This window comes from Oratosquilla oratoria, chromosome 23 (assembly GCF_046742065.1).
Source record: "Oratosquilla oratoria isolate Oo_2021 chromosome 23, ASM4674206v1, whole genome shotgun sequence".
In the NCBI taxonomy this organism is placed as follows: domain Eukaryota; kingdom Metazoa; phylum Arthropoda; class Malacostraca; order Stomatopoda; family Squillidae; genus Oratosquilla; species Oratosquilla oratoria.
The window spans coordinates 56,057,199-56,069,698 of record NC_134799.1 but is presented as its reverse complement, the minus strand read 5'-3'; the positions used below and the strand labels follow the sequence as shown (position 1 = coordinate 56,069,698).

The 12,500-nt window shown below is 42.3% G+C and overlaps 1 protein-coding gene across 1 annotated transcript in view; it reads left to right on the top strand.

Moving 5' to 3' along the window:
• The window catches only part of LOC143038124 (uncharacterized), a 588,663-nt gene that overhangs the window by 264,869 nt on the left and 311,294 nt on the right, over positions 1-12,500 (top strand). The window lies entirely within an intron of this gene.

Below are 12,500 nucleotides of genomic sequence, written 5' to 3'. Positions count from 1 at the left end.
TTGTTTGAGAAATGGATACTGTTAAGGTGAAAGAGGGGCAGGAACAGGGATAGCATAACGGGCAACATTCCGTCACTCAGGCCGGGGTCAAAAGAAAGAGAGGTGTGAGGTCAGAAGGGGTGGAGGTGTGAGGTCAGAAGGGGGGAAGGGTCGGAAGGGGCAGGGGAGCGGGGTCAGGAGGGTGAAGATTCTTAACCAAGCGGTTCACAGCTAGACGCGAGATTATGTTTGGAGACCATTGTCCTTTGAAGATGTTAAGGTTCGGGCATTTTTCAATTAAGGCGGATTCAACAATTTTCTTCTTGAAACCAAATACAAATTTAGCCTTATCCCAGTCAAAACAATTATCTTTGTTGCTGACATGTTGGAACACAGCCGAAATTTCATGGGCATAACTAATGTATCTTTTATGTTCGGATAATCTGGTGTTCAGATCCCTGCTGGTCTGACCAAGGTACACTAGATCACAATCCCGACAGGGTAAGCTATAAACTTCCGGAGCCTCGGCTCCCTTTAATCTTTAGTGAACATTGTTTTATGTACAGTGTCAGGGTAATGATAGGTAAATGTAAGACGGTTCTTTGAAAATAAACTAATAAAAGGATTGATGGAGTTACAATAAGGGATTTTTAAAATGTCTTTGTAAGAGAATTGTGTGGTGGGAGCAGAAATCTTATAATTTATGGTTATAGCCGTACTGAGGGCATGGTTCAGGCATATCCGTCCTGGTTCCCATATGTATATATATATATATATATATATATATATATATATATATATATGTATATATATATATATATATATATATATATATATATATATATATATATATATATATATATATATATATATATACATACATATACCAAGGCTTTTTCCCCCTTACAAGGGAGGTAGCCAAAAAGGAAAAGGCATAAAATCATTCCCACCCATTCCATCCCTGAATACAATCCACACCCCTCCACCCTCCCTCTCATCTTAGCACCTCCTGGATGACGGGTCATCCCTGCACCTTGTCCACTGCCCTAGGTCAGAAGCAGTGTCGCAAGACACAGCACATCCACAGCAAGGCCGCTTCATTAAATCGGCGACCCCCCTCTCCGTCCCCCCATGCATAAAATGAGAGGACGGGGAGAAATCCCTTCGGGCTGCGTCAAATTTTGCTCACACATACTACCTCACCCCCCATCCCCCCACCCATTCCACCTCATGCATCACAACATCATCCATATACAACCATTCTCCATTCACCCCTGTCTTCTGTCCTCTCCCGTCCTTCCTCAACAGACATTCCCCTCTTCCCCAAAGCCCCCTTCACCCCATCCATCCACCTCATCCTAGGACGTCCCCTCATGTTCACTCCCTCCACATCTGCCTTCCATACCTCTTTTACTAGTCTTTCTTCATTCATTCTTTCCATGTGTCCAAACCATCCTAATACTCTTTCATCAACCATATCTCCCAACTCCCTTTCCACCCCCGTTCTTCTCCTCACCTCCTCATTTCTCACTCTAGCCTAGCAACCCCCATCATACTTCTCAGACACCTCATCTCAAACACATTCAAAATCCTTCTTTCTTCCTCTCTTATGTTCCATGTTTCTGCCCCATACAGTGCTGTTGGCACAATCACTCCTTCATACAGTCTCCTCTTAGCATCCATTCCCAAATGTCTATTCCTCATTACACTTTTTAATCCACCAAGGCATTTACTCGCTTCTCTCAATCTACATTCTACCTCCACCTTCACTCCACCTTTTCCTGCCACATTTGCACCCAAGTATCTAAAAATATCCACTTCCTCCAGTCTCTCTCCCTTAATGCTCACTTCCAGTCTACTGCCACTTTCACCCCTTGTACATCTCATCACCTTACTTTTACCCACATTTATCTTTAGCTTTCTTCTATCACATACTCTCCCAAACTCTGCCACCAACTTCCTCAATCCCTCCTCCGATCCTGCCACAAGTGCAGTGTCGTCCGCAAACAACAGCTGGCTCACCTCCCACTTTTCTCCATTTTCATTAACCATCTCCAATCCCTGACCCACTACCCTTGCATTTACCTCTCGCACTACCCCATCCATGTATAAGTTGAACAGCCAGGGCGACATAGCGCATCCTTGACGAAGTCCCACCTTTACCTCGAACCACTCACTCTCTCCATTTCTAATCCTGACACAAGCTCTACTACTCTCATAAAAACTCTTGACAGCTCCCAGAAGCTTTCCTCCTATCCCATATATCTGCATAACCTCCCACAGTGCCTTTCTGTCTACCCTATCGTAAGCCTTTTCCAGATCCATAAAAGCCCAAAAACATCCTTCCCCTTTCCTATAGCTTTCTCACATATTTGTCTTACCACAAAGATCTGATCTACACAACCTCTACCCATCCTAAATCCACACTGTTCCTCACCAATTACTCCCTCTGTTCCTCTCCTAATCCTCTCAATCAAGATCCTCCCATAAGCCTTCCCAACTACACTTAACAAGCTAATCCCTCTGAAACTACTACATTCATACTTGTCCCCTTTTCCCTTGTAAAGTGGAACTATACAGGCACTCCTCCAGTCCTCCGGCACTCTACCCCCTCTCCAGCAAACATTAAATAACCTCACCAGCGAGTCCACCATCACTGTACCTCCTTTTTTAGACATTCTGCGTGGCATTCATCCAGACCAGGTGCCTTACCTGCTTCCATCATCTTAACTGCCTTCACTTCATCCTTCCTTATTTCTCCTCCATTTTCCTCACTCATCACCCTCATTTTCTTAGCATTTCCCACTGCAACTATCTTTCCCTCCCTATCCTCCTTCACATTTAGCAACTCCCTAAAATATTCTGCCCATCTTCCCCTTACTGCCTTCTCTTCCATTATCATCTCTCCGTCTGCACCTTTTACCTATTCTTCTCTACTTGATTCGCCTCCTCTTCCTCTCTTAATTTCTTTCCAAAACATCTTTTTATTACTTTCAAAATTTTCTGTTATACTCCTACCCCACTTCACATCTGCTTTCCTCTTTGCCTCCTTTACCTTTTGCTTTACCTTTGTTGCATGTATATATATATATATATATATATATATATATATATATATATATATATATATATATATATATATATATATATATATATATATATATATACATGCAGCCAATACTCCATCTGGGGTATTAGCTGCATGTTATACTGACTAAGTATCATGCAGCTAATACTTTAGGGTCTATATGGAGCATCCTTATGGACCAGGGCTGCGTCAATTTATTTCTGATACATATTCTCTCTCCCCCATCCCCCACCCACTCCCCTTTATGCATCACAGAATCATCCACATATACAACACTTCCCCTTTCACCCCTACCTTCTGTCCTCTCCCGTCCTTCCTCAACAGACATTCTCCTCTTTCTCAATGCCCCTTTTACCCCATCCATCAATCTCATCCTAGGTCGACCCCTCATGTTCACTCCTTCCACCTCTACCTTCCACACCTCTTTTACTAGTTTTTCTTCACTCATTCTTTCTATGTGCCCAAACCATCCCAATACTCTTTCATCAACCATATCTCCCAACTCCCTTTTCACCCCATTTCTCCTCCTTTCCTGCCCATTTCTCACTATATCTAGCCTAGTAAGCTCTATCATACTTCTCAGGCATTTCATCTCAAACACATTCAAACTCCTTCTCTCTTCCTCTCTTATGTTCCATGTTGCTGCCCCGTACAGTGCTGTTGGCACAATCACTCCTTCATACAGTCTCCTCTTAGCATCCATTCCCAAATGTTTATTTCTCATTACACTCTTTAATTCCCCAAGGCGTTTACTCGCTTCTCTCAATCTACATTCTACCTCCACCTCCACTCCTCCCTTTCCTGCCACATTCGCACCCATGTAACTAAAACTATCCACTTCCTCCAGTCTCTCTCCCTTAATACTCACTTCCAGTCTGCTGTCACTTTCTCCCCTTGTACATCTTATCACCTTGCATTCACCCACATTTATCTTCAACTTCCTTCTTTCGCACACCTTCCCAAACTCTGTCACTAACTTCCTTAATTCCTCGTTCGATCCTACTACAAGCGCAGTGTCATCAGCAAACAACAACTGGCTTATCTTCCACTTTTCTCTACTTTCTTGAACCATCTCCAACCCCTGACCCATTACCTTTGCATTCATCTCTCGCACCACCCCATCCATGTATAAAGTGAACAGCCAAGGCGACATAACACATCCTTGACGAAGTACCACCTTTACCTCAAACCACTCACTCCCCATTTCTAATCCTAAAATAAGCTCTACTACTCTCGTAAAAACTCTTGGTTGCTCTTAATAGCTTTCCTCCTATTCCATATATCTGCAATACCTCCCACAGTGGCTTCCTGTCTATTCTGGCATAAACCTTTTACAGATCCATAAAAGCTCAAAATACATCCTTACCTTTTCCTATAGCTTTCTCACATATCTGTCTTGCCACAAAAATCTGATCTACACGACCCCTACCTGTCCTAAAACAACACTGTTCCTCACCAATTACTCCTTCTCTTCCTCGCCTAATCCGTTCAGTCAAGGCCCTCCCATAAGCCTTCCCAACTACACTTAACAAGCTGATCCCTCTAAAACTACTACACTCCCACTTGTCCCCTTTTCCTTTGTAAAGTGGAACTATACAGGCACTCCTCCAGTCCTCCGGCACTCTACCCTCTCTCCAGCAAACATTAAATAACCTCACCAGCCAGTCCACCATCACTGTACCTCCTTTTTTTAGACATTCTGCATGGCATCCATCCAACCCAAGTCCCTTACCTGCTTTCATCATCTTAACAACTGCCTTCACTTCATCTGTCCTTATATCTCCTCCATTTCGCTCACTCATCACGGTCATTTTCTTATCACTTTCCACTGCAACTACCTTTCCCTCCCTATCTTCCTTCACATTTAACAACTCCCTAAAATACTCTGCCCACCTTCCTCTCACTGTCTTCCATTATCATCTCTCCATCTGCACCTTTTACCTTTTCTTCTCTACTTGATTCGCCTTCTCTTCCTCTTTTAATTTCTTTCCAAAACATCTTTTTATTACTTTCAAAATTTTCTCTGCTCTCCTCTTTGTCTCCTTTATCTTATGCTTTACTTCTCTTTTCTTTTCTTTGTACCTCTCATATGATTCCCTCGTCCTAATTTGTAACCAATCTATGAAAGCCTGCTTCTTCTCTTCTACACCCTTCTTTGCTTCCTTATCCCACCACTCACTACCCTTCCTTCTATTTCCTCCCGCCCTCCTTGTTCGACACACCATCTTTGCACATCTTATGACTCCCTTCTTGAACCATCCCCCATTCCTCTTCCATGCTAGTTCTACTCTACCCTTCACTTCCTCCCACTCCTCTCTCAGCTTCTTCTTATACTCCTCCTTTTCTTTCTCATTTAAGCAGTTCATTCTAAGTACCTCCCTACCTTCTATTCTTTTCCTTTTTCTTCACCTATTCTCCACTCTCAACTTACCTTCCACCAGAAAATGATCTGATATTTCCCCACTCTCTCTCCTAAGAACATGTATATCCTTAACTCTTCCTACTGTACTCCTGGTTACCACTATATAGTCCATTAACGCTCTATCTACCACCCTTCCATCCACCACCCTCTCCCATGTGTACTTGTACTTAACTTTCTTCCTAAACACTGTATTTGCTATCATCAACTCTCTTCCTAGACACATCTCCATCATCAACTCCCCACTACGATTTTTTCCTGGAACTCCATACTTCCCAATCACTCCGTCTATGGATTTATTTCCTACCCTAGCATTAAGGTCTCCCAATACAACTACATTGAATTTTTTTCCTAACCCCTCTATGCACTCATTTAAATCCATCCAAAAAGCCTCCCTTTCCTCTACGCTCTCTTCACTTCCAGGCCCATACGCACTTACAAAACCCACATCTCCCTTCCCAGTTTCACCTTCATCCACATTAACCTTGAAGAAACCTCCTTCCACTCCACTACACGCTTACTTATCTCTTCACTTACTAGTATAGCCACCCCTTCTCTCCCTCGTCCTCTCTTCACTCCTGAGAACCTCCTAACTACACTCCCAAACTCGTACTCGCCCCTCCCCTTCAACTTAGTTTCACTCAGTGTCAACACATCCATCTTTCTTCTCACAAACATACTGCCTATCTCTTCCCTTTTACTCTCATCTATACCGCATCCTCGCACATTGAAAGACCCAAATCTTAGGGTACTGGTTGGAAAATTTCTAGACCCTCTTATGCCTTTACTTTTATTTTTTTTTAGGAATGTCCCCTTTTGGGGCTACAGATAGCAGGATTCCTAGTCCTATCCCCGTCCCGTTTTTTGTCGCCTCCTACAACTCAAGTGGGAAGACTTGTTGGCAGCATTCTTTTCCCCCAAAACAGGGTAGTCGAAAAAAGGAAATGAATATTCAGAAAAATGGTACAGGACAGTAACTAGGGGTTGGGGGACAGCATAACGAAGGGACAGTCGCAGTATAATAAAAGTGTCATCATTTCTCTCTGAACAGTCTTCTTCTGTCACAGACAAAATTATGTGTCTCTGGTCCGTAGGGGCGCCCCATATAGACCCTAAAGTATATGAATACATACATACATACATACATACATACATACATACATACATACATACATATATATATATATATATATATATATATACATAAATATATACATATATATACATATATATATATATATGTATATATATATATGTATATATATATATATATACTCGTTACATATACATTTATTTACGAATATGAAACGTGACAACAAGATCGATGTTCGTCTACCATTTGCCGATGGCGACACAGATTATGCACTCCACTTTAGTTTCCTGCCATTTCCGTGTCTCCACTTTATTTCAAACTAGTTCGTTCCAGTAAACGTTGAGTGACGAGAAAACTGCGCAACGACTTTATCAATTTCTGTCAGAAAAAGGGACATTCGTGCACACACACACTTACGGAAAATTAGAGTTGTTAACGAGTGTGTGAATATTATAAACATATCAACGATGGTGGTCAACAATGTGTTGAAAATGGCGAGTGTTCTTTTAGGCTTCAGTTATGCAATAAAGGGTACGGAATAGTCATCTGCTATGAGTAACTTGCCAAATAACAGAATAATAATAACTTGCAAATAACAAAACTTCATTACAGCAAATGGGGCAAGAGGCACAATCCGGAAACTAAGGTTCAATGCTCAGAATTAATAGCCCCAAACTCTCGAGAAAAAATAGTAACAATAAACTGGAAATAAAAAAAAAATAATATATTAAATAAAGAAAATCAGGATAATCTTTTTTGAATAAACAAACAGAATAAATGATAAATAAAACAGGTAAATAAATAACAAAATCAATGAATAATTAAAGTGTAAATCTATCCACATATATGACAATAAACCAAAGTGGAGAATAAAAGGGACCTTAATTTGATTATCAATGGCGATCTTAAAACATCAAAGTATTTTATTTCTGCCTCAGAGAAAACAGATAGAATACTGGGATTGGAAACACACTTTTTGACTTCAAAACTGCAGCTATCATCAACCTATCATACAAACCCCTGGTCCGCCCACATTTGGAACATAGTGTATGCGTCCCCCCCCAAAAAAAAAAAAAAAAAAATCTATCAGTTAATCGCTGTGATTAAGGCCAAGTGTCCACAATGCTGTTAGGAGTTAATTCTAGTGGACCCCCCAACCGCCCCTCGGCCCCCCCCCAAAAAAAAAAAAAAATTAAATGAATAAATAAAATAAATAAATAAAAAATGAATAAATGAATAAATGAATAAATGAATAAATGAATAAATGAATAAATGAATAGATGAATAAATGAATAAATGAATAAATGAATAAATGAATCAATAATAGAATAAATCAAATAATAATAATAAATAAATAAAAGATAAATAAATGAATAAATAAAAGCATCCTTATCTTTTCAACGAATCGAACCCTAATGAATATTTTAGAAAATTCCGTATGGACAGTACGACGCTCATTTGAACCAAAAGAACGATTATGAATTGGTTAACAAAATAACCGTTGAATAATTAATTTGCTAGGTAGTCCTTTAGAATGCTTTGATAAAAATCATTACTTAACTTGCATATTAACAAGAAAGGTTTAGCTAACCTGCTTGGAGCAGTTTGGTGATTTATAGTCCCCTGTTACTATAGGGCCATTGTGCCAGGGGGGAAAGGCAATCTATTATTAATCTTCAGATTACAAGAGCCCCCAGCAGATCGCGAAAGGAGAGAGGGGGCAAAGCTGGTTCGAATTTCTGAGCTCATCATAATGAACAGACCGATTATTCCAATAATAAGGGCAAGAACCTATTTCCTCAGTCCTTCCCTCCCCTGTCCTCCCTTTCCCTCTCCTTTCGCATCTCCTTCATTTTTCTCTTCACCTCTCTACTCCCTGCCCCTCCATACACCTTTCATTTCCTTTTCTTTTTCCTCCTTTTCCTTCTTATTCCCTCTCATTCATTCCTATTTCCCCTACTTCATTATTTCGTAGTTTTTCATACTCTTCTCTCTTCTTCCACGGTCCTTCCCGTTCCCCTCTTTTTTCATACTCTCTTTCAATCTTCCCTTCCCACAGCTCTCACTGAGCCCCCCATCAGACATCCTTGGTGTTGGTTACATCACTCCCAACTCTACATCAACCTCTTCTGGTCATCAGCGTTTTTCAATGCAATCCACCCGAATGGCATCCTGAACTTATGTAACCCTTTCTGTGGCTCCCCCACCCTTTTCATCGAAACTTCTAGATCTAGTGGAAAAACGGCAGTGGACAGGATGCAGGGATGACCCGTCATCCAGGGGCAAAGATAAGAGGGAGGGAGGAGGGTGGAGGGCAGTGGAATATATAGGAAGTGGAATGGGTGGGAGTGGTTTCTATGCCTTTTTCTTTTTGGCTACCCCCCGTGTAGGGGGAAAAAGCCTTTGGTATGTGTATGTATGTATGTATGTATGTATGTATGTATGTATGTATGTATGTATGTATGTATGTATGTATGTATGTACATAGAGGAAACGATCTAACCAAACCAAATTCGTGATTATCTTGTGGCGTCCGCCCCTGAGTCCTCTCTGTGGCACTCAGTTTGAGAAACACTGCTGTAGACACGACTTTCACCACCACAATGACCGTCATCAGCATCGACAGCTCCATTACTACCCCTCTCTCCTATCACCACCCCCTACCATCATCACCTCTGTGTTTGCTGTGAATCTATTACACATTATTTCTTCAATATTTTCCCCTACTCCTTCGTCTACGCACGCTCCTACTCTTCCTCATTCCTCATCCTCTTTACCTCTTTCCTTAGCCTCGTTCTCCAATTCGTCTTCCTCGTCTTCTGTGGACTCCTACTTTTCTTTACGCCCGAGGCCATCACCCGAGCTTTCGCTCTAATAGGAGTGTGTTAACATAAAGCAAATATTATTTCTACGACAGTTCACAGAACTACCGTGTCTCAACAATTCCCTTCCTTTCTCTCACTCTCTCGTTCTTCCTCTTTTCTCTTCTTCCCCCCCTCATTTCTCGTCATTTCTCAAGATAAAAAATGTTCACAAATATTTCTTTGGTTCACAGAACTATCACCCATCTACTCCTCTTCCCAGCTCTTTCTGTTCTTCTTCGTCCTCTTCTTCCTTCATCTCCTACTCCTTCTCTTCTTCCCTCATCTCATACTCTTCCTCTTCTTCCCTCATCTCCTCTTCTTCTTCCCTCATCTTCTGCATTTTTTTTTTCCTTTTCATCCATCACTACGGATTTCTGTAAACATCTGTTTCATTCCATATTCTTTCTTTTACTTTTACAATTACTTTTCCTACTCCTCTTCTCCGCCTTTCTCTTTCTGCAGTGGTATGTTCTCGTTCTCTCTCTCCTCTCTCTCTCTCTCTCTCTCTCTCTCTCTCTCTCTCTCTCTCTCTCTCTCTCTCTCTCTCTCTCTCTCTCTCTCTCTCTCTCTCTCTCTCTCTCTCTCTCTCTCTCTCTCTCTCTCTCTCTCTCTCTCTCTCTCTCTCTCTCTCTCTCTGTCTCTCTCTCTCTCTCTCTCTCTCTCTCTGTCTCTCTTTCTCTCTCTCCTCTCTCTCTGTCTCTCTTTCTCTCTCCTCTCTCTGTCTCTCTTTCTCTCTCTCTCCTCTCTCTGTCTCTGTCTCTCTCTCTCTCTCTCTCTCTCTCTGTCTCTCTCTCTCTCTCTCTCTCTCTCTCTCTCTCTCTCTCTCTCTCTCTCTCTCTCTCTCTCTCTCTCTCTCTCTCTCTCTCTCTCTCTCTCTCTCGGTCTCTCTCTCTCTCTCTATCTATCTATCTATCTATCTATCTATCTATCTTTCTCTCTTTGTGCCTTATCTCGTTCCTTTCTGTTCCCTCTCAACTTTAGCATCTACAATCTTTATTTTCTTCTGAAACTCTTCTTCGAATTCTGTTTCCATGTTTCTTCTTTCCGACTTCGTATCTGCCCTTCCCTTCCGATCCCCTCTTTCGACATTTGTCCAATTTTCTCTTTTATTTTTCTACTTCCCCTTTATTTTCACGGCCTTATTTTTCATACCTTCCTCCCCCTCCTCCTCCTCCTCCTCCTCCTCCTCCTCCTCCTCTTCTTCCTCCTCCTCCTCTTCCTCTCCGTCTCTACCCAACTTGTTTTTTTTCTTTTCTTTCTACTTCCCACCCTTCTCTACTCATACCTTTTTTCCTCCTCCTCCTCCTCCTCCTCCTCCTCCTCCTCCTCCTCCTCCTCCTCCTCCTCCTCTCCGTCTCTACCCAGCCTGTTTTTTTTTTCTTTTCTGTCCTTTTCTTTCTTTCTGCTTCCCGTTCTTCTCTACTCATATGTCCCACACAAGACTTCTGCTGGTCCTTGGGTACTGCAGCACAATTGTTGTTCCTGTCTATACATTTTTCCCTCTTCTTGTCGACTACAAGCCTCCTTCCGGACTTCCTTCTTTTCTTAATCTCTTCCTCCCTTTTCCCTTCCTCACCAGTCTTCCCCTCTTCCAGCTCCTCCTCCTCCTCCTCCTCCACCAGTTCCTCCTCATGTCCTCCTTTCTCCCCAGAAAGATGCTGCAATAACTGTCATTTATTTTAGATTATTTGTTTATTTGTTTGTTATTATTTGTCTGTTTGTTTATTATTTGCTTGGTTTTAATTTATCATTATTTATCTGTCAATTTATTATTATTCACTATTTACCTGTTTGTTTATTATTTAACTATATCTATACATTTATCTATTTTATTTATTATTATTTATATCATATATTTTTTTATCATTAATATATTTTTTTCGCATCCGACCTAGTTATGGACCAAAAGGTCTCCTGTCGGCATGCTCCGCCTTTGTAATCCTTTGTATCGCATTAACTCTACCTACTTCCTTTTCTCTTGTTCCTCTTCATCCACTTCTCTTCTTATTTACATCACTTAATCCACCCTCCACCTGCCTTTCATCGCCCCTTGAACAATCTCCATCCTTCTTTTCCTTCTCCTCCTCGTTTTCCTTCCTCTCCGTCTCCTTCTTTGTCTTCTTTCTCCTCTAGCTTCTGTCTTCAAGCCGGTCTCATCTTTGTTCTTCGTCTTTCGTTGTTTGGCTTTCCTTCTTGGGCACGAATCTGCTCGTATCTCCCCATTGCAAAGATTCCCAAGAGCAAAGTTGATTAGCTTCCTCCTCCTATTTCTGTTCCTCCTCCTCCTCCTCCTCCTCCTCCTCCTCCTCCTCCTCCTCCTCCTCCTTCTCCTCCTCCTCCTCCTCCTCCTCTTACTCCTCATCCTTCGCTTTCACCTCCTACTTCCATCCCACTCCACTTCCTATTCTGTATTCTCCTCTTCCTCTTCCTCCTATTTCTGTTCCTTCTCTTCATTCCCTCCTCCTCCTCCCCTCCTCCTCCCCTCCTCCTCCTCCTCCTCCTCCTCCCCCTCCTCCTCCTCCTCCTCCTCCTCCTCCTCCTCCTCCTCCTCCTCCTCCTCCTCTTCCTCCTCCTCCTCCTCCTCCTCCTCTTCCTCCTCCTCCTCCTCCTCCTCCTTCTCATCCATCGCTTTCACCTCCTACTTCCATCCCACTCCTCTTCCTATTCTGTATTCTCCTCTTCCTCTTCCTCCTATTTCTGTTCCTTCTCTTCAGCTCCTCCTCCTCCTCCTCCTCCTCCTCTTCCTTCTCCTCCTCTTCCTCCTCCTCCTCCTCTTCCTCCTCATCCTTCGCTTTCACCTCCTACTTCCATCCCACTCCTCTTCCTATTCTGTATTCTCCTCTTCCTCTTCCTCTTATTTCTGTTCCTTCTCTTCATTCCCTCCTCCTCCTCCTCCTCCTCCTCCTCTTCCTTCTCCTCCTCTTCCTCCTCACCCTTCGCTTTCACCTCCTACTTCCATCCCACTCCTCTTCCTACTCTGTATTCTTCTCTTCCTCTTTACCTTCCTCTTCCTCTTCCTTGTTCCCCTCTCCCGTTTCTCCCTCTGCTTCCTACTGT